Consider the following 24,065-nt stretch of genomic DNA (forward strand, 5'->3'; position numbering starts at 1 on the left):
TTGTCGATTTTGAAATCGGAGGTAAGAACACATGCCGACGGAACGCACTCCTTAGGCCGTGGATCCACCGGTGTTTTGTCGGCGGCAGATTGGGAAGAAGAAGCTTTGTCTTTTTGGGGGACAATTTTTGATGTCTTCACCATTTTGGATTTGAAAAGGGTAACAAAGATTTGGTGGTTTAGAAGAAGAATCTTGCAAAGAAGAATCATAGATTTATGAATAAACTCAGAAAGAACGGAAACGAACTTAGGGAATTTGGAAGATTGAAGACCGACCAACCATGACCCCGAACCAACACAAGTATCCAAGTCAGAATCGAGCTCAAATCAAGATGGAGAGCTCGAGTCGAGACCGAAAACTCGAGTTAATATCGAGCTAACAGATAAGAGCCGTTGCAATCCCATTAGAGGAGAGAATCCTTGCAGGAATTATGGAAAAACTGATTTATCATGGGTCTCCCACTAAGTATTTTTAATTATATCTAAAGTATGGTCCCTCTACTATAAAAGGAATGGTTATTATTTCTGTAAGGCAAGTTTTAGATTACATTGTAATTCAAGCACCATATTCTCATTTAGAGAAGAGTTGCTCTTCTAAGCTTCATAAATTGGTTCAACCCGTTCATCCCTAAAGATCACCCTCTTTACAACCGTGTTTACTTTGTACTCTTTGAAATCCATATTTGATATTTATATTTATCCCTACGGTTTGTATTAAGCTATACCACATATCCTTAGAACTACGTATAAATTTAACTCTATCCGTTTTTCGGGTAAAACAACCTCTCATTGTTTTCTTCAACAAAGTTATGCACCTATCCCATTTTTTCTTCAACAAAGTTAGGCACCTCCCATCCCATTTTTCTTCATTTTTTTTTGTTTTTCTTCAATATGAGCCCCACAAATCTCTCCCTTAATTTTGATTTTTTTTTCATTCCAAGACTTGATCTCCTCCTCCATGGCTTGTGAACATCTTTTGTTTGTAACAACATCATTAAAGTTCATTAGTTCACTGTCAGCAAAGAGACAATATAAAGAATAAAAATTAGTAACTTCTTCTGTGTCCTCATAGAGCTATTGAATACTCCTTGTCCTTTGCGGATGTTCATTTGAACTTTGTTAAGAAGAAGGAGATGCAACACTGGTTGGAGAAGGAAGTGAGGTTGTATCCTGCAAAAGTTTCACGGTCTCTGGTTATTCTTCATCGCCAAAGTATGGAAGAAAATCATATGACGTTTCTTCCTAAGCTTCACAATTCCATGCCAATTCTTCATCAAATTTAACATCACACTCGCCACCATCTTTCCACTACTAGTGTTGTATAACTTGTAGCCTTTTGAACTCGTATCATAGCCAACAAACATATGCTTGACACTTCGATCGCCAAGATTCGCTCTCCCTTGATGTTTCACATGAGCATAGGCTATGCTCCCAAAGATTCTCAAGTGCTTGATACTTGGATTTCTTCCACTCCATGCTTCTTGAGGGGTTTGATCTCTAACATTCTTTGTTCGAGATCTGTTATTCAAATAAACTGCATAAAATATAGCTTCTGCCCAAAATTCCTTGGGCATATTTTTAGCTTTTAACATACATCTAGCCATATTAAGAATCGTTCGATTCTTTCTCTCTACAACTCTATTTTGTTGGGGTGAATAAGGTACCGTTAGAGGGCGACGAATTTCATGAGATTGACAAAAGTCATTAAATTCTTTTGAAGTGAATTTGTCTCCTCTATCGGACCTTAAACCTTTTTTTAATAGCCATTTTCTTTTTCTACAAATACTTTGAAATTTTGAAAAGCAGCAAAAACTTCAGATTTTTGGTTCAAGAAATAAACCCAAGTCTTTTTACTAAAGTCATCAATGAAAAGTAGAAAGTATTTACTTTTACCAAAGGAAGGTGGATTGATTGGTCCACACACATCAGTGTGAACAAGATGAAGTGGTTTGGTTGATCTTGACATGGCCTCCTTTTGAAAACTCCTCCTTGCATGTTTTCCAAGAAGGCAAGCTTCACACAATTGATTGGGATGGCTTATTAATGGTATCCCATGCACCATGGTATTTTCTCCCATTGATTTGAGCGCTTCAAAATTCAAGTGCCCAACTCGCATGTGCCAACACCATGATTGATCTTGCACATTAGCCTTCAAACATTTTGCATCAATTGTCTTAATATTCAGAGAGAATAATTTATTCTTAGCCATATGCACTAAGCCGAAGATCCATATTTTTCATGTGGATGTCATATTCCTTTTCAAGAAGTTGGCCCAACTTAGAATATTACTTTTAAATTTTGGGACATAATAAACATCTTGAATTAACTTGTGGTCACCATTTTTACAGGAGATCGGAATCGTGCATATCCATTCGATTTGAATATTTGAGATATCTTCAAGGGACACATTACCTCTCACCATTTTATTTATCTCCACAAACTTCTCTTTGCATCCAGACATATGATTGCTTGCTCCATTGTCCATATAGCATGAGCTGCAATCATCCCTGTCTTCTTCCTTGAGTACCATCAACAACGTTGACTCAACTTCTTCTTTCTTATCGTCAACAAGATTAGCTTTTTATTCAACATTGCTATGATATTTCCAAGAGTAATGACCAAATTTATGACAATTATAACACTTAATTTTTGATTTTTCATACATTTGTCCATTATTTTCTTGATAGTAGCCACGTCCTCTTCCTCCTCTATGTCCACGACCACGGCCTCTGAATATTTGGTGGATTTTAACTTCATTGTTGAAGTTGTTACCGTTACTTTTTCCTCTTCCATGATCGCTACGACCTCGTCCTCGTCCTCGTCCATTCCCTCGATAGCTCTTTTCACCTCCATAATCCTTGAAGGATGCTTGAGTTTTAAGAAGTTTCTCCAATGACACTTCTTGTCTCCTTTTGATCTTTTCTTCGTGAGCCTATAAAGAGCCCTCCAATTGTTCTACCATCATAGAGTCTAAATCTTTAGACTCCTCAATAGCACACGCCATAAAATTAAATTTAGGTGTTAAAGTGCGAAGGATCTTTTCTACCATACGGACATCTTCTATGTCCTCCCCGTATCTTCTTAGTTGATTTACAACAGTCTTCACTTTTGAACAATAATCCAAAATGCATTCGGATTCTTTTATTTTTAAAACTTCAAAATCAGCCCTTAGAGTTTGAAGTTTTACCTTCCACCTTGTCAACTCCTTGAAGAGAATTTTGTAAAATCCTCTAAGCTTCCTTTGAGGTAGTAACATCTGCCACCTTCTCAAACATGACATCATCCAAACATTAGTGGATGAGCGTGATGGCTTGTTGATCCTTCTTTCTTGTCTTTGCCAAGACCTCTTTTTCATTTTGAGGTAGAGCTTCCTCATTATCGGGTTTTGTATACCCTATGTCTATGATTTCTCATACATCATGAGAGCCAAGAATAACTTACATACATAGACACTATTTTTCATAATTATCTTTTGTGAGACAAGTGTACTGAAAAGATAGCGGACCATTATTCGTCATGGCTGTGATACCACGTTGTTGGGAAAAAATAATAATCCCGCCCAGGAATAATATCAACGGCAAATAATAATAACACAAGGGAGTAACAATGACCAACTCTTTTAATGGGTAAAATACAATACCCGAGCGGTGCAATATAACCACTATAGTATTATAACTTAGTAGTGCCAAGAGACTACTACAATTCTGGAAGAAATAATACTCTTTAATTAAAATACCTCACTACAATATTGCTCACACTCACTATTTATCTCACAGACTACAATTTGTGGATTACTCTCTCTAACTTCTATTGCTTCTCTCTTATTTTAATGTAATTGAAATGAAGAATGAAGGCCTTTATTTATAGTAAGAGATGTTATCTAACTACTACAAAGAAGATTAGTTGTTGTTGATTTAGCCCTATAATTTTTCAACAAAGTTAGGCACCTCCCATTTTATCTTCAACAAAGTTGTCAACAAAGTTAGACACCTATCCCTTTTTTTTTCAACAAAGTTAGGCACCTCCCATCCCATTTTTTTTATTTCTTTTTTGTTTTTCTTCCATATGAGCCTCACAGTTTTTCCATACATACCTCTACTATTTGATTAGATATTGAGGTGGTCCGCTTCCATTAACTGCAGGTGACATTTGCTTTTGTAACTCCAGTTCAGTGAATCCTACTTCCCAGAATGCAGCAATTTATAACTTCAAATAGTTTTGTCTGAAACCTCATCGAGCCCCTTAGGTCTAAAAGTTAAACATAATATATATATATATATATAAAAGAGGGCCACAAGCATGGTTACGTGTCCCCTCTTATTGTCCAGAAATATCATTTATCTTTTTGCCCTTGATTTTGCAGACTTTTTTCCCCCGATTCTCTAAACTTTTGAAAGCCACTTTTACTTATCCTAATGAATGCGTCTCTTCATCTTCTAACTTATTTCTTCCAAATATCTCTTCCATTCTTCTTCAGTCAGAACGACTCCCTCTCACGCCACTTTTACTGCTCCTACTGAACAAGAATTTATCATCCTGACGGAGGTATTCTAATCTTCCTCCCCAATCTGATATTATGGACCGAAATTCTGTTATGGTCCAATTCTAATCGGTAATAAATACCAGGACTTTGCAATATTTGATTGATCACAATTCTATATATTCCATTGACTATAGAAGTTCCAGGGAATTCATTAGAGGAATGTTTCCAATAAAAATTGTTTGTTCTTGCATATCCCTACTATTTTTTCAAATTAATCCCGCGGATACATATAATTCAGAAGAATATGTGAGTGATTCATACACAGCATCTCTTTCCTTTATCAAGGTTCGACCAATTGATATGTTTCCACAAATAATTAAAATTCAATTTCTTGATCTGTACCTTCAATTTTGACCGAGGATAAGGAACAAGGATTTCTTTCTCCATGAAGGATTAGGGCTTCATCCCCAATGAGGATTACACAGCGCAAGGTAAATCTCCTCTTTCTATTTTTACCATTTTTAGGTTTTCTAGAACGCTTTGATTGATGCTTCATTTATCTTAATATTCTACATTCTCCATTCTTTCTTTATTTCAGGTGAATTGTAGCAACCAAATTTACATTTCTTGGTTATTTTGGCCCATTTTTGCAAGATTCCTTCAATCTCTAATGGAATATACATAAATTATATTCTTTACACATGGAAGATTTTACTAAAGCCGGTTCAGTTGGGGGTGCAGTTCTTAACTAGAAGTCCAGATTTATGTAATTGAAGCTTTTCGATTCTCTTCAACTCCTTTAAATTGAAGTCTATTCAAAAGAATCTTAGGACTCCACAAGTTAACATCAAATGTTTAAAATGGCTTTGAAAATTGGCAATAATTAATTTTCTGACATCACAAAATTCCGTATAGATTACGAGATATAAGCTTCCAAAGTCAGCCATGTGCAGCAGAAATTTCTGCCATGCACACTGTCAGGCAAAACAACTGCAATACTAGGCTTTGGTTAGTTGATCATAACTTTCTGTACAAATGTCCAAATAATGAATGGTTTAGATATCTGGAAACTAGACTCAAAGAGCTACAACTTTCATGTTTTGAAAATTTTCATATTCCTTATAGATTTTGAGATATAAGTTTCCAAAGTCCCAACGCGAACGAGATGCATCCTATTGAAGGAGCAGAGAAGGAGACTATAAGGAGCGCATCCAATTGAAGATGAACAATATGTGGAGCACCTATTACCATCTTTTGCATTGTTTTTCAGGGAAAATGATGTATACTTTACTTTATCTTCCCTCTTTACTTTGTTACATTATCAGACTATTTGTACATATATATGTAAGATGCATTCTCTATCTATATTCAAAATATGTCGCAAATCTTCTAACCTCTCTGTGATTTTAGGCGAGACCATGCATCCTTTCATAGAAAGGGGACACGTAATGTCTGACACGACAGAGAAAATCTATAGAGGAAAAGCAATCTCCGCTTATGGGAATATTTGCAGGTAAAAATTCTTCATGTTTGTTGGTGTTTAATTTCATATGTCTCTGTATTAAAAACAAATTCCCTTTTTTTTACATTAGTGTTTGGCAGTGTACGACTACAAGTCTCCCAACTTGGGAATTTGGATGAAACTGTTTACTCTCCTTTTTCCATTCCATTTGGATGTTATTGTTTTTGTCTAGAAAGCGTGATTAGGGGCATGTATGAGGTCAAGCATAGGGATTCGGGCTTGTTCTCATCTCTGTCTTTCAACACTTTGTTCTAATTTATATTCTAGCTGCATTAATTAGAATATATTAACTCATTTAGTATGACTTTTCTTAATTGAATGTTACAATCTAATTTTCCTCATGAGGCTATATAATCAAGACGTTTTTTACATTTTAGATTGAAAAGGAACTACTGATTTTGGTTAGTGCATAATGTAACAACCTCCAAATACGAACTCTCACAATAACCGAAGAAGACTGATTGTTCAATTAATAACCAAAATACAGAAGGAAAGTTAAAGAAGGATAGAAGAATAGTAACCTAGAAGAAAGGGATGAGAATGCAGAGGATACAGAATAGGGGTTGAAAAATAGAAGACAACTCTATCAATAACATAGCATACCTAATTTCATCTAACCTACTACTATTTATTATTTTTCCATTTGCTCAATTCTTTCCTCACGTGCCCTTATCCCAGGGTCCCACACGTAATTTGCTACTTTTTCCAACGTGTCTGTCATGAGATTATTTTTCATTCATAGCAATACCTCCGTCCTCAATAAGAACCTTGCCCTCAAGGTTCGAGTAGAGCAACGTTGATAGGATAGCAGTGATTATGTCAAGACTTGAATGTGGCTCAGGGGTTGCATCAACAAGATATGGGTCGACAAAACTGCTAGCAAACAGATCCCATGACACTAATATTGTAAAGCTCAATGTCGGAATAGGTAACACCTTTGCGTTAACAATTGGATCAAATGGAGCAGCAGTTGGGATCCCCCAAGCGAATTCTCGAAAAATAGCATCGAGTTCAGCCACATTTAGGCTGACAACACATTGTTCCACCACATGTCCAGCCAAGATAGGACATAATCTCTTCAAAGTTTCCTGGTAAGCATGATCTCTTAGGATAATGGAGAACTTTCTTTGTTGCTGGACATGCAGGGCAGGTGATCATAAGAACATCTTAACAGATTTGCTGGCAGTTGGATCATCTGTAGGAGCTTGCATATTTTTAATCAAGGTCTGCCACCATATCGACTCAATGATCCACGAGAAAAGCCAAGATGTGACTCTCTCTAAGTCAAGTGTTGAACTGCTCTCGTCATGCCAATCAACAATGAATTGCAAAAGGTCACACTTGCTTGATTGTTTGGTTCTTAGAATAAATTTAATGAGTCCCTCCGAACTCATATTTACCGCAAGAGCTTGCACCAGCTTCATAGCGATGGTGTCGGGAAGGTCATTTCCTTCTCTTGCAAACCAGTCATGAAGAGCTGTGCAGAGATAGAATTTCAGTTCTTCAAGCTCACTATCTATCTTAGGCTCACAATCCGCACGCAAAGTCATTTTCAACCCATCATGTATACCTTTCTCAAAATCCACAATAATGTGAAAGCCTTCACTTTCGAGCCTCTCAATGGGGAATTGGTAACAAACATGCTCAATCATATGCTGATATATTCCTTGGCCATGATGCTCAAAATCAACAAGTGCAGCAACACCTCTTACTACTTTCTCTTCCTCGTGTATTGAGCCCCTACCAAAAAGTTGGCTAAAAATGCCTTTGATGTTCATTCTAGCACCTCGACTTCCAATAGCAGAATTTGAGAGTGTCAAGTTTCCATGGTCCATTGTAGTAGTATCACTTTGATGTCCATCAGTGCAGTAGATCGCATGTGGCGCGAAAACAACTTCTCGCCAACCAGTTGCAACAACATAAGAGCTCAAGGGTGAAGTAAAGACATGCCAATGTCCGGAGTTCATATCAAGGAAGTCACTGGCATATGCTTGAAATGCATCCATATTCGCAAGAGGAATTGCCAGCGCAGTGCTAATGGGCTGGAAAAACTCGGCAGCCACAATAATCATCTCACTATAACTTGGATAGACAATAGTTGGCGGTATGGAAGATGCAAACACAATGAGCAATTTGTTGTAAATTATGTCGTCAAACATCCCTCTCCAATTGTCCAGCCAACTAAATTTGATATATATTTATATATATATATGATATATATATATATATATATCAGAATACTCAAAAACGAAACTAGAGAAAACTTACTAGTTGTAAGTCTTTGCCCCGTGTTATACCACTTGTCTAAATAAGTGTTGTAATCATGGTAGAACCACCATATATTTTTAAGAACTTCATGTAGATTGGGTTCACCATGACCGCCTAAGGGTAGAAGATGTTGCGTCGCTGCAATCTCATAATCATAAATCATGGTTTTGTAATCTTGTTTTGCATGAGATTTTAGCAGCTTAATTGCATTATCAGCAGTCACTATCCTTGTTTCCCATATAGACCAATCCCATATATGACACAAGCTGCCCAGTATCAAACCAACTGCAAATTTTTAAATTAGCCCCATGAATGACCGTAAAAAATTTCGATAGACATGGACCACTGTGAATTTGAAGATGTATGACATATGTAAATGGATGTGTAATTTCAACAGGTCTCACTATGTTCTCTGGTACTACATACTCTCAGCAAGGAAAAGGTACCAGAAAATGAGGTATATGCCTTTGAGCCAATTTGTCAAACAACCGATTTGCAGTGTCGCTTGAATTTTCCTCCACCTTAATGTAGCCTCGCTGGACCTCCGCTGATTTTCCGTCATATGAATCAGAGTTTATCTTTATTGTATCTAAAAGTTCCTCCGAGTCTATAGACAAAATCTCAATACTAACAAACTGTTCAATCCTTTGGGGAGTTTCATCAAACACCTCGTCTACGACAGTCGGAGACTTATTTCCATCAACGAGAAGAGCGTTAGTTTCAAGTATTTCGGGGATTTGAGTAGATGCAGACTCAGGAAAATTAGGTATGCGACTCGGAGCAGCAAAAGGAGACACATAGGTTGCTTGAAGAATCAATGTAGTGCAACTCACGTAGTCAACACATGCTCGGGAAGTAACTGCCATTCTCGCCGAATCAGTAATGGTCCTTAGTCGAAATCGTATAAGCAATTTTTCCTTAAAATGCGTCCAATCAAAGAATTGTTTGTTGCGAAACAACAAATTGAACCAAGTAAGAGCTTCACCATCAAGGTAAAAGGAGGGGACACGTTGTTACGGAAGCCAAATGTATATAGTGTGAATGAGTCATAACTACTATACCAAAAATTATGACAACCACTAAATAATAAACAAGACAATAAGATAACAATAAAAGAACACCAGAATTTACGAGGTTCGGTCAATTTTGCCTACTTCCTCGGACACAATCAATATTTTATTCCACTCCAAAATTACAAGTGAAATAATACTAAAAGAGAGAAGATACAAATGCCTTAAGAAGATAAAAGTCAAATGAGAGGTGTATTTAAATCCTAAACATTAGGCCTCCTTTTATAGGGTGAAATTCTCATTCAAAATTGTCATCCACCGATGTGGTACTTTTGCCAATTTCAACAAATCTCCACCTTGGCAAAATTCCACATCTTCAATTTTCTCTCAATAACAAATTTTGGTTGTGTCTTCATCTTCAATCTTTAGTGTTCAACAATGTTGATCAAATCCAAACAATGTTGAAACTTGACCGCAGTCACCACTTTTGTCAGCATATCAGCAGGGTTCTCCGTAGTATGAATTTTCTTCACCGTGACTCCACCTTCTTCTATGATTTCTCGTACGAAATGATACCGAACATCAATGTGCTTCGTCCTTGCATGATAAACTTGGTTCTTCGCTAATTGAATAGCACTTTGACTATCACAAAAAATTATAATATTTTTTTGTTCAATACCAAGCTCCTTTAGCAACCCCTGAAGCCAAATTGCCTCCTTCACAGCCTCTGTAATAGCCATGTACTCTGCCTCTGTTGTAGACAAAGCAACTGTTGACTGCAAAGTAGACTTCCAACTAACTGGTGCCTTTGCAAAAGTAAACACATAACCAGTAGTTGACCTTCGTTTGTCCAGATCACCCGCAAAATCTGAGTCACAATATCCAACTACAGACCGATTGCCTTCCTGCTCAAAAACTAACCCAACATCTACAGTACTATGAATATACCGTAGAATCCATTTCACAGCTTGCCAATGCTCCTTTCCTGGATTATGCATATATCTGCTAATAACTCCAACGGCTTGTGAAATGTCAGGTCTCGTACAAACCATTGCATACATCAAGCTACCAACAACATTTGCGTATGGTACCCTTGACATATACTCCTGTTCAGTTTCATCCTTTGGCGACATAGTAGTACTTAGCTTAAAATGGGGAGCAAGTGGCGTACTAATTGGCTTAGTCTTCTTATCTATGCCAAAACGCTGTAGTACTCTCTTCAAATATTCTTTCTGAGATAAACAGAGTTTCTTTGAATGTCTATCTCTTATTATCTCCATGCCAAGAATTTTCTTTGCCTCACCCATATCCTTCATCTCGAACTCCTCCTTCAGTTGAATCTTCAACTTATCAATTTCTTCCGAATTCTTGGAAGTTATCAACATATCATCAACATATAGGAGAAGATATACAAAGGAATCATCATTAAGTTTGCGCAAATACACACAATGATCGTATTTGCTTCTCTTGTACGCTTGCCGCAACATAAACTTGTCAAATCGCTTGTACCATTGTCTAGAAGATTGTTTCAATCCGTACAACGATTTTTCAAGTTTGCATACCATATTTTCTTTTCCAGCAACTTTGAATCCTTCTGGCTGAGTCATGTAAATTTCCTCCTCCAAGTTTCCATGTAAAAACGCAGTTTTTACATCCATCTGAACTAGTTCCAAATCCAACTGTGCTACCAAAGCCAACATAATTCTAATGGAGGAATGTTTTACAACTGGAGAAAATACTTCATTGTAATCAATTCCCTCCTTTTGAGCATATCCTTTGGCCACCAATCTTGCTTTGTAGCGAACATCTTCTTGGTTAGGAAATCCTTCTTTCTTTGCAAATACCCATTTGCACCCAATTGCTTTCTTTCCCTTCGGGAGATTGGCCAATTTCCATGTATGATTCTGATGAAGGGACTGCATTTCTTCATTCATGGCAATCCTCCACTTATCTTCTTCTGAACTTTGGATTGCGTCTTTATAAGTGGTAGGAACACCATCAGCTACAATTGAGGTTGCACAAGCAACCGTCTCTATGAGACGAACAGGTTTCGTTATTGTCCTTTTTGGCCTGCTGGTTGCTATTGATTCAAGTTGTTGTCGAGGTTCCTGAGTTGGAATCTCCCTTTCTACTGGCTCTTCTTCCAGAGGGTAATCTTCATGAGTTTCCTCCTCTGCTTCTTGTGTAGGAAAAATAAATTTTCCCTCAAACTCCACCTGCTTTGATGCACCACCAGTTTGTTTGACATCTTCAACTGTCACCTTATCTGTTATGGCAGATTCATCAAAGGTAACATCTCTGCTGAATATAATATTCCTTGTCTCTGGACACCATAAGCGGTATCCTTTGACTCCAGAAGTAATCCCCATAAATATAGCCTTCTTTGCTCTCGGATCCAATTTTGACTCTTTCACATGATAGTATGCAATTGAGCCAAACACGTGCAAAGAGTCATAATCTACAACAGGTTTTCCATACCATTTTTCAAATGGTGTCTTGCCATCAATAGCAGCAGATGGTAGACGATTAATGAGGTGGCATGCATATGTAATTGCCTCAGCCCAAAATTCTTTGCCCAAGCCAGCATTGGACAACATACACCGTACCTTCTCCAGTAAAGTCCGGTTCATACGTTCTGCCACTCCATTCTGTTGTGGTGTATGTCTGACAGTGAAGTGTCGGACGATACCATCATTTTCACAGACCTTATTGAAATGATCATTTTTGTATTCACCTCCATTGTCTGTGCGAATACACTTGATCCTCCTGCCTGTTTGATTCTCCACCATCGTTTTCCATTTGAGAAAAATTCCCAACACTTCATCTTTCCTCTTCATTGTATACACCCACACTCTTCGGGAAAAATCATCAACAAAGGTTACAAAATAGTGCTTTCCCACCCAATGAAGGTGTTTTGGAAGCACCCCAAACATCAGAGTGTACATAATCCAAAATGCCTTTAGTATTATGGATCGCTGTACCAAATTTAACCCTTGTCTGTTTCCCTTTGACACAATGCTCGCAAAACTCCAAGTTGCAAGTCTTTACGCCTTTTAACAATCCTTGATTAGATAGAGCTTTCAAGGATTTTCCTCCAGCATGTCCCAAGCGCATGTGCCATAGCCTGGTTGCTTCTGCCTCTTTGTCATCACTGGATGTCACTGTTGCTGTCCCAATAACTGTGCTACCACGATAGCAGTACATGTTATTGTTCTTCCGATTGGCCTTCATTACCACTAGTGCACCGGAGCATATTCTCATCACTCCATTTTCTGCAATGATTTTGAACCCTTTTGATTCTAGAGCTCCCACAGAGATGAGATTCTTCTTCAAACCCGGTACATATCGAACATCTGTTAATGTTCTGATCATTCCATCATGGCTCCTTAATCTTATTGAACCAATGCCATATGAGGTAAGAGGGCTGTTATCCGCTGTGTGGATGACTCCATATTCTCCTTCTTGAAAATTCACGAACCAGTCCTTGTTGGGACACATATGATAGCTACAAGCCGAGTCCATCAACCATATGTCTGATGATGTTGATAACTCTGTTGTAACTAATGAGAAGTCTGAATCATCACAATCAGCTACATTTGAATCCATAATGGCCTTTCCATTGTTATGTCTGGCCTTATTCTTCAACTTCGGACAGTCTTTCTTCCAGTGCCCCTTTTCTCGACAAAAGGCACATTCATCTTTGCTGGGTCTAGATCTCGACTTGGATCTTCCCTTCTTAGTCCTCGTTTGATTTTGAGGACGACCCCTCACAATTAGTGCTTCTCCTTCTCCGCCCTTCTGTTTTTCTCCCTTTCTTTGTTCATAGCTGTACAAAGCCGAACAAACTTCTCTGAGAGAAATTTCGTCATTTTCATGGAGTAGAGTAGTTTCAAGGTGCTCGTACTCATTAGAAAGTGACCCCAACAACATCAAGGCCAAGTCACCATCATCAAAAGTTGCATCCATATTTTGCAAATCTGTGACCAACTTATTGAAACTAGTGATATGTTCATTCATTGTGGTACCGGGAACATAGGTGAAGCGAAACAGTCTCTTCTTCATGTACAATTTATTTTGACTGTTTTTCTTCAAAAATTTATCCTCCAGTGCTTTCCATAATTTACTTGCAGAAGTTTCCTTTGTGTATGGATATTTCTGCTCTCTAGCAAGGTAGGATCGAATGGTACCGCAAGCAACACGATTGATAATTTTCCAATCTTCTTCTCCAATAACATCTGGCTTCTTTTCTTCAATGGCAAGATCTAGCCCTTGTTGAAAAAGAACATCTAGAACCTCGCCCTGCCACATCCCAAAATGTCCTGACCCGTCAAAAATTTCTACCGCAAATTTCGCATTTGACACAATTCTTGTCATAAGCGAAGATGCCAACGATGACGTATTATTGACACTTGATGTAGATTCTTCTTGTTTACTGTCTCCCATTTTGACACAAATATTATTTAGTAGCTGACGACACAAATCAAGATTATTTCCTTTCTGGTGTGGAAGATCAGACTAAGCTGCAACCACAGAGAATACTCAAACAGAACCTTGACTCAGTTACCAAGATAGATCTTTTCTGATGTGGAAGATCAGACTATGCTGCAACCACAGAGCATACTTAGACAGTACCTTGGCTCTGATACCAATTGTTGCGGAAGCCAAATGTATATAGTGTGAATGAGTCACAACTACTATACCAAAAATTATGACAACCACTAAATAATAAACAAGACAATAAGACAACAATAAAAGAACACCAGAATTTACGAGGTTCGGCCAATTTTGCCTACTTCCTCGGACACAATCAATATTTTATTCCACTCCAAAATTACAAGTGAAATAATACTAAAAGAGAGAAGATACAAATGCCTTAAGAAGATAAAAGGCAAATGAGAGGTGTGCCTAAATCCTAAACATTAGGCCTCCTTTTATAGAGTGAAATTCCCATTCAAAATTGTCATCCACCGATGTGGTACTTTTGTCAATTTCAACACGTAACCAATCCTTCACCGCGAAGCCAAGATAGGTAAAGTACCGCTCGGCCCGAAAAAGCCAGCTCAATGCGTTGCCGTTGCCGTTAAATCGATCTAATACCTCCATTGGAGTCCGATGGATAGAAGCACCAATGTAACAACCTCCAAATATGAACTCTCACAATAATCCAAGAAGACTGATTGTTCAATTAATAACCAAAATACAGAAGGAAAGTTAAAGAAGGATAGAAGAATAGTAACCTAGAAGAAAGGAAGAGGATACAGAATATGGGTTTAGAAATAGAAGACATCTCTATCAATAACAAAGCATACCTAATTTCATCTAGCCTACTACTATTTATTATTTTTTCATTTGCTCAATTCTTTCCTCACGTGCCCTTATCCCAGGGTCCCACACGTAATTTGCTAATTTTTCCAACGTCTGTCATGAGATTATTTTCATTCATAACACATTGGGTATAATCAATTGCTCAACAAGTATCAATTTATTTTTCAGTTCTATCCATTATTTTTCCATGGTCTAGATATGGACGAATTCATTGGTCGAGTGACTATTAAAGATAAATGTTCAACTCTTTTACCTAATCCGTATAGTTAAGAAGTAGCTTATATACAGTTATATCTCTTTGAATTTCCAAGATTCTGGCCTGAAACTAAGGACTCTATTGCTTTTGGGAATTTGGTTATATATAGTAGAATTACTTTTGTTTTGAGATACTTTGAAGTGCTGCTGCTAGAAGAGCAGTAGACAGTGCTCTACTTATTAATACCGGAGATTCACTACTAGAAATGCGCTAAAAACCGACCAAACAAACCAACCAAAGTTGGTCGGTTATGGCCAATTACCGACCAAAACGCGACCATTAGGGTGTGAACGGTGTTTTGATGGTCGAAATGGCTTACCGACCAAAGTTGGTCGGAAATTACCGACCAACGTTGGTCGGTAGCTTAAAATGACCATCTGACAATTTTAATTACTTACCGACCAACTTTAGTCGGTATTTTGGAATAATTTTATTTTATTATTAAAAATCGACCAACTTTGGTCGGTTTTTTTTATAGGTTTAATTTTGGCATAAAATGCCTGTTTTGGCAGCTACACCACCTGCTAGCATACCAATACACCTAATAACAACTGAATTACAACAACAACAACAACAACAACAACAACAACAACAACAACACAATAACTAAAACATTCAATAAATACTTTAAAACTAACAAATTAAAGTTCCATTGAACATAAAATTTCAAAACCAAGTTAAAACTAATTACAACTAGTTCAAAATGGGTTCTATTTGTCTAGTTCAAAGTATATAAAAGTCAAGGGGTATTTTTTACAACATCATCATCACCGTCTGATGAACTTTCATTTACAAGACGGTAGAGAGAACGGTCTTGTTGAGGACGGGAAGAACGATCACGGGGAGGATGGGGGGAACGATCACGAGCATGACGGGAGGAATGATCACGTGGAGGTCGACCCTCTGGAGATAACTCACGAGACCGGGGCAACAGAAAAGCTCCAGTAGATAGGAGAGTTCTGATCTGAGCTTGCATGCCAAGGAATTGAGCATCTCTAAGCCTTTCTCTTTCCTTGGCCGCTTCTAGCTCAGATATGAGCTTTGTCACTGTCTCCCACATAGCGGAGAGGCTCTCCCTATTAAGTTGCTCGCCTTGCGAGGAAGTCCATATTCCTTGCATTCCACACTTATAGCGATGGAATATTTTAGTAGGAAGCCCGTATACCTTCCCCCTTTTTGGACCGCCAACAGACTCCAACCATATTCTTTCAGTATCCTCATCCGAAGGTTGGGTTGGCTCACCCGATTCACCAGCTAGATGACTACGGATGAATTCCTCCACGTTACTTTGGTAGCGACCCTATATTATTTTAAATTAAATCAATATTTCAAATATTTTATAAAAGTATATTATAATACTTAAAGAAAATTGAAAGCTTACATATGCAGTCGAGGCCCGGTCCTCGACCCACCTATCTTGATCCCCCTCTTTCTTCTTCTTCACAATATGCGTCTCCTTGAATAGCTCATCATGGCTCATTGGACGCCCATACTTCTTTTCCTGAAAATAAATTAATTTAGTTAATAAACAGAATAGATATACTTAGAAAAGTAAAATAATTTAAGCAATTACGTACTAATCTTCTTTTTATTGTCCCTAGGCTGATCGCACCTCCAGTGTGCAAGGAGCCTCCCTTCTCGGATGCGCGAGCTTTCTTTCCTTTTTTGCTCCTCTTTAAGAAATTCGCGATAAGCCATTGCCTTTGCAAATCATTTCAGAAATTCTCAAGTAACCAACCAGGCCTCTTGTTCTTTTTTCTAGCATCCGAGAAAGCATTCGCCATTCTCTTGCGAGCTTTATGATGAAAATTTGTAGCCACTTCCGCGCTATAGCGGTCTTACCATACACACTTGATCTGTATTTTAAAAGTTAAATATTAGATGGAAATATCATAAATATAAATTATTAAATTATTTATAAGAATATTTATACCTTAAATTGATTGAAAATTTGCTCCTTCAGCAAGAATGGGCAATCAGTCCAAGTCGCATAAGAGCCATCATAAAGCTTTTTGATGGCATTGGTGATTATCTTTGTAGTCTTATTACCCGGCCTGAACCTGCAATTTAACAATAAAAATACATTAATATCTTAGTAAAAATGTTAGAAATCAATAAACGCAAGAATAACAAATAACACTTACCCATCACCCTCAGAGACTATGATGATCCTTCCATATCGATCATACTGCACTACCTCATCATCATCATCCGAAGCATGTGCATGAGAGGCATGTGTAGACGGTGTAGGCGGTTCAGAGCTACTGCCTCGCATGCGAAGGCCTACAATAGATGGAGCCGATGATGAAGATGGTTGCGATCCCTGTGACTACGACATAGCTGGATGCGACCCAAGTGGCTGTGATACTGATGGCTGTGACCCGAGTGGCTGTGAGATGGATGGATGCGATCCATATGGCTATGATATGTAGGGATGTGATCCACGTGGATGTGATGTAGATGGCTGTGAGGCAGCTGGACTGTATGTCGGACGTATAGTCCTATGGCCCTGTGATGGAAGACCTGGTGTCTGAATGAAGGTGTATGGCTCGTGATGCTGTGGCAACTCAGTATAGCCGTGTGGTGGAGGATAAGACACAAGCATCTCTGAAAAGGGTGGACAAGAGGGACTATTATTTTCTACCCTCCTCTTTCCCTTCCTACCCTTTTCTCGATCCCGAGAACTAGTAGGGTCATTGTTACCTTGACCCTTGCATGCCATCTGCATAATATAATACACATTTAGATTGAAACATATAAGAAACTAGCTATAAAACGAGAGTGCTTTAAAAACCCAACTTTGTAATCCTCATCGACGTATTGTTCCTCGTCCGAGAATTCTTCGTCCTCACTTGTTTGAGCTTCATCAATTGACTATTCATCCTCATTTTCTATAATTGTTACTTCATTTATATCAACTTCTTCCACTATGCATTCAGGATATTCCAAATTATTTTCTAACTGACCGTCCACTATTTGGTAAGCATTAGAGATATTGTTTTGATATGCAATATCTAACACATTCTCGACTTTCACCCTACCTACATGCTTAGTTTTTATTACAACCCACCAATCGGACTTATTTCGCCGCAATGGATAAGGAGCATAATACACATGCCTAACGTTATGTGCAATTATGAAAGGATCATAGCGATCATACTCCCTCGTATGATTAACCTCAATTATGTTGTATTGGTGGTGTACACTTGTACCTCTTGTTGGATTTGAGTCAAACCACTTGCATCTAAAGAGTATCAATTTCTTATATGGCCAACCTGTATATTCTAGTTGTAATATGTTTTTGACCACACCATAATAATCACCTTGGTTGCCATCACTACCTTTAACCCACACCCCTCTGTTGTTGCTATTTTTATTTTTAGAGCAATACTCTGTATGAAACTTATAACCATTCACTACGTACTTAGACATTGTTGTGACCTGAAGCCCAGGTCCCCAAGATATATCTTTCAAAAATTGATTTACATCATTATTTGGATTATTTACCTACATAGTGTTAAAATATTTCATAAGTTAGCACAACTTAAGAATCAATTTTTATACATTCACTACGTGTGTGTGTATATATATATTACTTACAAACTGTTTGAACCACGTATCAAATCTCGTATATACAACATCATGGCCAAATTGACCCACGAAGTGACTGTGACACATCAAATATTTTTAGTAGTTGCATCAATATGTAATCACAGTAAATTTTACATTTTGATAACTAATAAATCAATACTTACTTGAGAAATGGTACAACTTCGGGACAATTTAGCAACACATGAAGTGTAGCTGACTTGTACTCCTACGAGTTTAAACATAAACTAAGAGTTCAATTTATATCCTAAAAGTTCAATTCATATCCAAAAGGTCCAATTCATATCCTAAAAGTTCAAATCACAAGAACAAATCCTAAAAACTAAAAGTTCAATTTATTTCCTACGAGTTTAAACATAAACTAAAAGTTCAATTTATATCTTAAAAGTTCAATTCATATCTAAAAGGTCCAACTCATATCCTAAAAGTTCAATTCACAAGAACAAATCCTAAAAACAAAAAGTTCAATTTATATTCTACGAGTTTAAACATAAACTAAAAGTTCAATTTATATCCTAAAAGTTCAATTCATATCCTAAAAGTTCAATTCACAAGAACAAATCCTAAAAACTAAAAGTTCAATATCCTACGAGTTTAAACATAAACTAAAAGTTTAATTTATATCCTAAAAGTTCAATGCATATCCAAAAGGTCCAATTCATATCCTAAAAGTTCAATTCACAAGAACAAATTCTAAAAACTAAAAATTTCAATTCATATCCTACGAGTTTAAACATAAACTAACTAAACTAAAGATATTCAACACATACCCTAAAAATTTGATTCACAAGAACAAATCCTAAACCCTAGATTCTAACTAAACTATTCAAGACAATACAAAGTTAATAATTCAATTCTAACTAAATTATTCAAGACAATACAAATTCAAAATTGAAACACTCATCAATTAAAACTAATTCATAACTAATTGACTAATTAACAAAACTAATTAGTTAATAAAACTAATTAACAAAATTAATTAAAACAAGACCTAAACCCTAGTCCTTAATAAAATACAATGTTCAAATAATTGAAACACTAATCAATTGAAACTAATTCATAACTAATTAACAAAACCTAGAAATAACAAAGAAATGGGTTGTAATTCAAACCTAGAATTTTTAGGAGGTGGAGATGGAGAGGGGCGGCACTGGCAGTGGCAGCGATGACGGCGACCACGGCAGCTGGGCAGTGGCCACGTGGGGTGGGGAATGAGATTTGTGTGAGGAAAATAGAGAAGGAGAGGGGAAGGTATTGAGTGAGGAGTTAGGGAAAATTTGGGGAAGAAAGGTAAGAGAAATGGGGGGAACCCGTTATTTCAATTCTGATTTCAGAATTACCGACCAAAGTTGGTCGGTAATTTTGGTCGGTACATTAAGTGTTGACCGTTTGACCAAAAACCGACCAACTTTGGTGGAAGGATTTTATTTTTAATATTCATCGATGCATCTAAGTAAGTTATAAGTCGATGAATCAATTTACAAATAGATATATTTGATGATAAAGTATATATACTAATTAGGATCTTCACAAGTCTATCCCTAAAAGAACCCGACCCTGTGGTCCTGGAGGTTCGTGTTCTTATATATATACGGCTATACCTATATATATATATATATACACACACATACACAAACACACTTCACTGTAATACTTTAACTATATATATATATATATATATATATATATATATATATATATATATATATATATATATATATACACACACACATGTCAAAGATGTTTAGTATTAATTCTTCTATTTTTCATTCATTCATCACTAATAATGCATGACATAGATTAATCGATATAGGTCGAGATATTTTATTTTTACTATTAATCGATATAGGTCAAACATTTTGTTCTTAGTATTCATCGATGCATCTAAGTTATAAGTCGATGAATCAATTTACAAATAGATATATTTGATGATAAATTATATATACTAATTAGGATCTTCACAAGTCTATCCATAAAAGAACCCGACTCTGTGGTCCTAGCGCATCGTGTTCTTATATATATACGGCTATATCTATCTATATATATATATATATATATATATATATATATATATATATATATATACACACACACACACACACATTTCATTGTAATACTTTAACTATATATATAGCTTGTCATAGTATATGGTAGTGTGTGTGTGTGTGTATATATATAACACACTTCTTTGTACTAATTTAACTATAGTTATAAGTCGATAAATCAATTTACAAATAGCATATTATATATAGTATATGTTAGTGTATTCATTATTTGTATTACAAAAGTGTTAACAGATTACATTTATATTATTTAGATAGTAAATATAAAAGTGATTCAAAAGTTTGACCAATGTTGATCTAATAACCGACCAACTTTGGTCGGTTATTTTCCAGAAAATAAAATATACCGACCAAAGTTGGTCGGTAAATGCTTCCCCTGCATTAACCGACCAACGTTGGTCGGTAATTTTAAATATTAATTCTTTAAATTTTATAAAATATTTTAAATAATAAAATAATTATTAAAATTATAAAATTGGGTCCACATTACTAACCAAAGTTGGTCGGTAATCCAAAATTTTCTTTGACTAAGTAAGTCTAACCAGCTCGGTCAACTTGTTGACCAACTTTGGTCCGTATTTTTTTTTTTTAAATATAAAATATATTTTTTCCAGTTTCCGTCCAACCTGGACGATTTTTGGTCGCTTTTTCTGACCGACCAACATTGGTTGAAAATTTTTGGTCGGTTTTTAGCGGATTTCTAGTAGTGATTGTCCTGGACAATCAAGCTTAGTTTTGAATCTGTTAAAAATGATTTTATTTCTAAGACTTGAGACTGAATAAGTTTGCTTGCATTTTTTATCGTAGCATAATTTTAGTACTTTAATCTGGTGGAAGTTTATCAATATTTGAGGACTGATTGATTCGTTAAATAGGTGGGTTTTGCAGACTTTTGCCGGTTGAGTTTTGAGGCTTTATTAAGAAGATGGAAGTCGTTGTTGTTGCTGAATTGAGAAACCAATCAAGTGGGCACAACTGAAGCAAAGGAGAAGAAAATAGTGGTTGAAGCAGAAGCTGAGAATGACGAGAAACCGGCACCATGAAAGCTGTTGTTCCTCCTAAACTAGAAGTTAAGAATAGTAAAGCCATATCTATCGTATTATTAAGTGGGAAGCCCCAAAGTAAAAGTTAAAAGAGCAAATTAACCTTATAATACTAAGAGACTAAAATACCCTTCAAACAATAATAAAATTTGTGTTAGCCGACCTCTTCATAAAAATCTGAAAATTTTGAGAAGTTGTATTCAATAAAATTTAATGTAGACTAAAGAGGAAAGACTATGAACGTATGGAAGGGAAGACCAAAGAATGCCAGCCGGTATAGAACTATATAAAGGCAAGAAGGGATTTTTCCATTTCCCTCAACTCTTGCTCTCCATTTTTTGTAGCCTGACATTTTTTAGCAGATTTAGTTTTGTTTGATCTTTCATCTTCTTTTCCATTCTTTTTTCTTTTCCTTTCTTTTCCCTCAACGTAAAGTTTGTAAAAATCAAAGTTGATATAGAGAGATGGATAAGTACGTAGAGGTGTTGGATGCTGGAATGAGAACAACAACTTCAAGGATGTACTATTAACCTTCAAGCAAGCATGATAAAGAAGACTATCATGACGTGTGACTACTAGCTATCTCCACCTGCTCGATCGGTATTGTGTCGTATTTGTTTCGCGCTAGCGTTGGCTGTGAGAGATTTCTTTTTTTTCGTGTGAGCCTTGCATTTAGATTTTTGAAAATATTTTTCACGCGCTTTAGCCCCTTATGTCGTCGCGTGACTTCAAGTAATTCCCTTACTAGCAACATAAATCCCACCTTATGTCGCCGCGTGCATATCAACTCTTATCCTTATAATGCTGCATGCACATTAACATTTCAACACAATAACATCCCGCACTATACGTGCCCATATGCCACAACTTGCCGGAATCACAATACCAATATTACCACAACATATAGTCCACGGCTCAACCACGATGTGTACAAGAACCTCAATGATAACAAAATGAATAAGAATTACTCAACAAGGAAATATATCTCAATAAGCAACAATTTCAACCTCAATGTGATAATAACTTTCATAACTTCAACTTCAATAGCTCAAAATGAAGGTGTTCCCACTTAAAGACAACTTCCAATTCAATTGTAAACCATAAGCTTAATGACGAAAAAGATAGTATGAAATAGAAATTACATCTAAATGCATGAGAATAATTCAACACGAAGATACATCATGGAATAATAACTTTAAAGAGAATAACTCAATAATTAAAAAGGCATATGACAATAAGAGAGATAACAACATCAATTAAGGCATATAAAAGCATGTTTGACAATAAAAGATAGAGCATGTAATAACGACATCAAGTAAGCATTTAAGAGCAATTTAACAATGGAAGATATACATGATATTACAATTTCTAATAAAATGTATGAAAAAGCCTAAGAGTCTAAAATTGTACTGTACTTTTAGTCGATTATTTCTACTTTATGTGAAGAGAGTACTGATATTTCTTGCATTTCTTTTTACTTAGGGAGGTGTATATACATGTTATTTCTTTACAGTTTAGTTTCATGTAAGATTGGCAATTTCGGCACTTCAATTTCGATCGCAAGAAAGATGGATCTTTTGTAGCCAACTTAAAGAGAATTGAAGGGGAAAATAGGATTTTACATGCTTCCATCAAGATAGAAAATCTTGATTAAGAAATACTCTCTACTTGTTATTTATTTCTATGAAATAGTGCCTCTTTTGTTTTTTCTTTTCCAGTAGTCAATAGACTTTTATACCAGTAATGGAATCCTTAAGCACTAAAGTTTTACCCCTCATGAATGGAAAAATAAAAATCAATCATAATGGCGATGAAATTACAAAAAGCATTGTATACCTCACTTCTTATTTTACTGCGACTCAACAACAACAACAACCCAGTAAAATCCCGCAAGGGATATGGGGAGGGTAATGTGTAACTGTGTATGCAGACTTTACCCCTACTCCGATGGAATAGAGAGACTGTTTCCAATAGATGCTCGGCTCAAAAAAATAAAAAAGACGAAAAAGACAATATATGAGTACCATCAACAGAAACTATAGAAATAATAACATTATAAGAACCAGAAAATAGTTGAAACGCAATAACAATAACCAGTAAAGAAAAATGAGAGAATAGCGTGAACACGACATTAACCACTAGCAATCTAAGATAAATCCTATCCGTCTATCCTCACACCCGGTACGAAATAGAATAATATTCAACTACCTCCTAACCTACAACCCTAATGTTCGATCTGCCACGTCCTCGGAAATCTGAAGCCACGCCATGTCGTGTATATATATAATTGTGATTTTTTTCATGTTAAAGATATTGTTTATATTATTAGAACTATATGCTTGCGATTCAAGCTTGTCTTTCTACACTACAAAGAAGTGAAGGTCATGAAAGGGCGAAAACACTGTGACCAATGTGGATACAAGTCAACATACACATCGTGCTGCTCTGTTCGAGCTTCTAAACAAAATACATAACCCATATATCTGA

General features: G+C 36.4%; 1 long non-coding RNA gene across 1 annotated transcript; it reads left to right on the top strand.

Moving 5' to 3' along the window:
* Nucleotides 1-4,230: 4,230 nt before the first annotated feature.
* LOC108944006 (uncharacterized) lies at nucleotides 4,231-21,574 on the top strand. The gene is made up of 2 exons (XR_011412048.1): nucleotides 4,231-4,973; nucleotides 21,411-21,574. It is a non-coding gene; the product is annotated as an uncharacterized lncRNA (long non-coding RNA).
* Nucleotides 21,575-24,065: the final 2,491 nt, after the last annotated feature.

The sequence above is a fragment of the Nicotiana tomentosiformis genome, chromosome 11 (assembly GCF_000390325.3).
Source record: "Nicotiana tomentosiformis chromosome 11, ASM39032v3, whole genome shotgun sequence".
NCBI classification, from domain to species: Eukaryota; Viridiplantae; Streptophyta; class Magnoliopsida; order Solanales; family Solanaceae; genus Nicotiana; species Nicotiana tomentosiformis.